This window comes from Trichechus manatus, unplaced genomic scaffold, assembly GCF_000243295.1.
Source record: "Trichechus manatus latirostris isolate Lorelei unplaced genomic scaffold, TriManLat1.0 scaffold00015, whole genome shotgun sequence".
Taxonomy (NCBI): domain Eukaryota; kingdom Metazoa; phylum Chordata; class Mammalia; order Sirenia; family Trichechidae; genus Trichechus; species Trichechus manatus.
The window spans coordinates 20,768,968-20,774,967 of record NW_004443951.1 but is presented as its reverse complement, the minus strand read 5'-3'; positions in this window follow the sequence as shown (position 1 = coordinate 20,774,967).

Below are 6,000 nucleotides of genomic sequence, written 5' to 3'. Positions count from 1 at the left end.
GGTGTAATCCGTACTGAAGGCTGTGGTCTTTGATCTTCATCAGTAAGTGCTTCAACTCCTTTTTACTTTCAGCAAGCAAGGTTGTATCATCTGAATAACGAAGGTTGTTAATGAGTCTTCCTCCAATCCTAACACTGCATTGTTCTTCATATAGTCCAGTTTCTTGGATTATTTGCTTAGCATACAGATTGAGTAAGTATAGTGAAAGGATACAACCCTGACACACACCTCTCCTGATTTTAAACCATGCAGTATCCCCTTGTTTTGTTCAAACAACTGCCTCTTGGTCTATGTACGAGTTCTGCATAAGCACAATTAAGTGTTCTAGAATTCCTGTTCTTCACAATGTTATCCATAATTTGTTATGATCTATGCAGTTGAATGCCTTTGCTTAGTCAATAAAACACAGGTAAACATCTTTCTGATATTCTCTGCTTTCAGCCAAGATTCATTAACATCAGCTGCGATATCCCTTGTTCCATGACCTCTTCTGAATCCAGCTTTAATATCTGGCAGTCAGTGTATGGCTGCAACCGTTTTTGAAATATCTTCAGCAAAATTTTACTTGCATGTGATATTAATGATATTGTTCAATAATTTCTGCATTCCATTGGATCACCTTTCTTTGGAATGGGCATGAATGTGGATATTGGCTTGGACTTCTTCCTTCAGTACCATTGGTTCTTGATCATATGCTACCTCCTGAAATGGTTAAATGTTGATCTATTCTTTTTGGTACAGTGACTGTGTATTCCTTCCATCTTCTTTTGATGTTTCCTACATCATTCAATTTTTTGCCCGTAGGACCCTTCAATATTGCAACTCGAGGCTTAAATCTTTTCTTCAGTTCTTTCAGCTTGAGAAATGCCAAGCATGTTCTTCCCTTTTGGTTTTCTAACTCCAGGTCTTTGTACATTTCATTAAGATACTTTATTTATCTTCTTGAGCTGCCCTTTGAAATCTTCTGTTCAGCTCCCTTCATCATTTCTCCTGTTCGCTTTAGCTACTCTGCGTTCAAGAGCAAGTTTCAGAGTTTCTTCTAACATCGATTTTGGTCTTTTCTTTCTTTCTTGTCTTTTTAATGATCTTTTGCTTTCTTCATGTATGATGTCCTTGATTCATAACACAACTATTCTGGTCTTTGGTCATTGGTGTTCAGTATGTCAAATCTGTTCTTGAGATGGTCTCTTGTCTTGGGGCTGCATAACTCCAATCTCTGCCTCTGTGTTCACACAGCCTTTTTCTCTTGGTGTCTCTCAGTCTTCTCCTTTTCTGTCTATGTATAAGGGTACTTGTCATTGGATTTAGGGCTCACACTAATCCAGCATGATCTCATCTTGGGACCTTTGTTTCTGGTTGCTGTTGAGTTGGTTCTGACTTAAGGTGAACCCATGCGTGTCAGAGTAGAACTGTGCTCCATAGGGTTATATCATAGTTATATCTACAAAGACACTTATTCCAAATAAGGTCACATTCTGAGGTTCTGGGTGGATGTAGTTTTTGGGGTCCACAATTCAACCCACTATACTGAATAACATGGCCCATTGGGAATTCTACAAGTCCTACGCTGGCGTTTCCAGCTGGGGCATGGTAATTGCAGCAATAGCGATTCTCAGACCGCTGCCAAGTTACTTTGTTGTTGGTGGCATCTTTTTTCTCTATCCTGCAGATATAATCAGGGCACCTTTTCTGGCTCTATCCAGCCTTGACCACAAGTGCCAAACAACCTGACCCAAGCATAGGGTTACTTAGGGGCCTACTCCATGGCAGCCATCAGAGATCCCTTTTCCCCACCGCCTGTCTTTGTGCATCTAGTTCATATAGGACAGCATGGGGTTTCGTATTAAAAAAACCAATTGCCATGGAGTCGGTTCTGACTCATGGCGATCCAATGTGTGTCAGAGTAGAACTATGCTTCATAGGGTTTTCAGTGGCTGATTTTTCAGAAGTAGATCGCCAAGTCTTTCTTCTGACGCGCCTCTGGATGGACTCGAACCTCCAACCATTCAGTCAGCAGTCGAACAAGTTAACCATTCGCACCACCCAGGCATGCTCTCTGCAATCCATATACCTGGAGACTGTAGACTTTCCTGATGGCTAGGTCACTTCAAAACAGCAAACAGGTTGCTGGGTGAGATGTGATCACAATGTCTCTGAGTCCTCACAGTCTAGCTCTTTGATAATCTGCCCTGAAGTCAGCTTTGCAGGATTAACTTCTCTCTCTTCTGGGCTCCCGCACGGCTCTGCAGGTACATCTATTACTGCTTGTTTTGTTCTCTGCCCTTCTCCCACCAACTCCAAAGTCTCAACCTTCCCTGAACCGCAGAGATGAGATGACAACTGGCTCACTTCAGTCGGCGATTCTTAACTGAGTTCTGGTATGGAGATACTGGGATGGATCCTTCCCTACTTCCAGCCAGATGGCAGGGGTCGCTATTTGGCTGGACTGGCTGGTTATCTCAAAACTTCTAAAACTGGTCCCTCATTCTATCGGGTTCTGTAGGGTTTCCCCACTGGGCCTGGCCCTGCATTGGTTATATCCTTTATTCTGGGTAGTTCAAATGGTTAACGTGTTCAGCTGCTAACTGAAAGGCTGGCGGTTCGAGTCCACTCAGAGGAGCCTGGGAAGAAAGGTCTGGCAATCTACTTCCAAAAAAAATCAGTCATTGAAAACGCTGTGGAACACAGTTCTGTTCTGACACGCATGGGTTCGCCCAGAGTTGGAGCTGACTCGATGGCATCTGGTTCTCTGGTTGATTGACAGCTGCCAGGGGCCATTGGCCCTGCCCCTATGTTGCTGCAGCACACCTTTCTCTCCCCTCTTCCAAAGCCCCCAATCCTCGCTGGGTCTGTGCTAGGTGGCAAACGTGCCCTTCCTGGTGAGAGGCTTGGCAACGCTGATAGAGCTGAGGACCATAAGCCCCTGGTTTCTACAATCCTTGTCCCTCTGGGAGAGCTGCAGCGGCGCTTGCTACCTCAGATGTGGACGCCACAGCCAGTTTCAGGCTTGATTCCTCCTGCTGCTGACAGTGGCTGCACTGGAGCCGGCACACGCTCAGTCCTCGGGGACTGAATTCCTCCAGCCTGGGAACAGGAGCTCATTTCCAACGGAGCCTGCTATCTGCACTCCCATCTCCCCTCCCTCCAGCATGCTTATTCTGCCCTGTCTGCCCACTTGTAGCTCGGGCTGGAGAGGGAGCTGCGAGCCGGGCAGACGCGGAGTGGCTTCTTGGCTTTCTCTCCGCATGGAGGACAGACATGCCAGCCCCAACCATGGCCGGTCTCCCCTGGCCTGGTCGGTGCCACACTGTGTCATCATCTCCACCTCCAGGCCCCTCGCTGTCTGCAGTAGCCAGGGCTCTGGGCTGACAGCTGCTTTCCCCGGGAGCTAACCTGCTGCCCTCCTAGAGTTCCTGCTGAGGGGCCGGGCCATCTCAGTCCTCTATTTTTTTAATCTGCTTTTCAGGTGGTGACAAAATTTGAAAATGGATAATGGTGATGGTTGAACAACATGATGAACGTGATTAATGTCATTGAATTATACATGTAAAAATGTTGAAATGGCAAATGTTCTGTTACGTATTTACCACACACGCACACACACACACACACAAATAGAAAATCTGTCTTTCAAGAGGCAGTAAAGAGCAATGTTCAGATCACAGGCTCTAGCCAAAATTTCAGAGTTCAAATCCTGGCTCCGTCCCTCCCTAGCTGTTTAAATTAGACAAATTAACCTCTCTGTGCCTCAGTTTCCTCCTCTGTGTAGCTGAAAGAATACAGCGCTGACTTCACGGGACAGTGCCTCGGCAGGTAAGTTCTCAGTAAATGTTAGTTGTTATTGCAGAAATCTAGGAATATTCCAGAACCGTCTTCTTCTCTTTCTCACGCAGCTATTTTTAAAAAAAATTTAAATTTTTATTTTATTAAAAAAAATATGGCAGTAATATATTTAGAGAGGGCAGTGGTGGCTCAGTGGTAGAGTTCTCACCTTCTATGCGGGAGCTCTGGGTTCAAATCCTGGCTAATGCACCTTAAGTACAGCTACCACCCATCTGTCAGTGGAGACTTGTATATTGCTGTGATGCTGAACAAGTTTCAGCAGAGCTTTCAGACTAAGAGACTCGGAAGAAAGGCCTGGTGATCTACTTTCGAAAATCAGCCAATGAAAACCCTATGGATCACAATGGTCTAATCCCATTGTGACTGGGGTCACCATGAGTTGGGGGCAACTCAACGGCAGCTGACAACAACAATATATATATAACAAAACATCTGCCGTTTTAACCATTTTTGCATGTGGCATTAATTACATTCATTACATTCACCATGTTGTGCAACCATCACCACTGTCGGTTTCCACATGTTTTTCATCATCCTTAACAGAAACTCAGTCCCTCTTAAGCAATAACACGTCGTTCCCACCCCCGCCCCGCCCCGTAACCGGTAATAAACTTTGGTCTCTATGCAGTTCCCTGTTCTAGATATTTCATATAAGTGGGATCATATGAAATGTGTCCTTTGGTGCCTGGCTTATTTCACTTAACATAATGTTTTCAAGGTTCATCCATGTAGTAGCATATATCAGAATGTTGTTTTTCTTTATGGATGAATACCATTCCATTGTGTGTATACACCACATTTTGTTTATCCATTCATCTGTTGATGGACACTTAGGTTGTTTCCACCTTTAGGCTATTGCGAATATTGCTGCAGTGAATATTGGTGTACAAGTATCTGTTTGAGTCCCTACTTTGAAGTCTTTTGGGTATACACCTAGGAGTGGAATTGCTGGGTCGTGTGGTAACTCCCTGTTTAACTTTTTGAGGGACTATCAGACCGTTTTCCATAGCAGCCGCACCATTTTGTAAAAAATATATACCACAATTTTTTTTTTTTTTTTTATTGTGGCGGCTGCACCATTTTATGTTCCCACCAGCAATGGATGAGGGTTATAATTTCTCCACATCCTCACCAATACTTGTTTTCTGTTTTTCTGATAATAATCATCTTGTTGTTAGCTGCTGTTGAGTCAGCCCCCAACTCATGGCGACCCCATGCACATGGGATGGGACCTTATGGATCCATAGGGTTTTCACTAGCTGGTTTTTCAGAAGTAGATCACCAGGCCTTTCTTCCTAGTCTGTATTAATCTGGAAGCTCCGCTGGAACTTGTTCAGCATCATAGCAACACACAAGCCTCCACTGGCAGATGGATGGCGGCTGTGCTTGAGGTGTATTAGCAAGGAATCGAACCTGGGTCTCCTGCATGGAGAGTGAGAATTCTACCACTGAACAGCTACTGAACCACTGAACCACTATTGCACCTCAGTAGCCATCCTCCTGGGGGTGAGATGGTATCACACTGTGGTTTTGATTTGCATTTCCCTAATGACTAATGTGAGTCCCTAGGCAGTGTAAACAGTTGACGTGCTTGGCTGCTAACAGTAACATTGGAGATTTGAGTCCACCCAGAGGTGCCTCGGAAGAAAGTCCTGGCAATCTACTTCTGAAAAAATCAGCCATTGAAATCCTTATGGAGCACAATTCTACTCTGACACACATGGGGTCACCATGAGTTGGAGTTGACTTGATTGTAAGTGGTAATGACTAATGACGTTGAGCATCTTTTCATGTACTTATTGGCCATTTGTCTATCTTCTTTGCTGAAATGTCTATTCAAGTCCCTCAAACAGCTATTTATTTATTTGCGGTTCTAATATATATTTTTTTCATTGTTGTGCTTTAAGTGAAAGTTTACTATTCAAGTTAGTCTCTCATGTAAAAATTTATACATACATTGTTTTGTGACCCTAGTTGCTCTCCCTATACTGTGACAGCACACTCCTCGTTTCCACCCCGGATTTCCCGTGTCCATTCAACCCGCTCCTGACCCTCTCTGCCTTCTCGTCTCGTCTCCAGACAGGAGCTTCCCATTTAGTCTCATGTATCTACTTGAGCTAAGAAGCACACTCTTCACGAGTATTATTTTACGTCCCA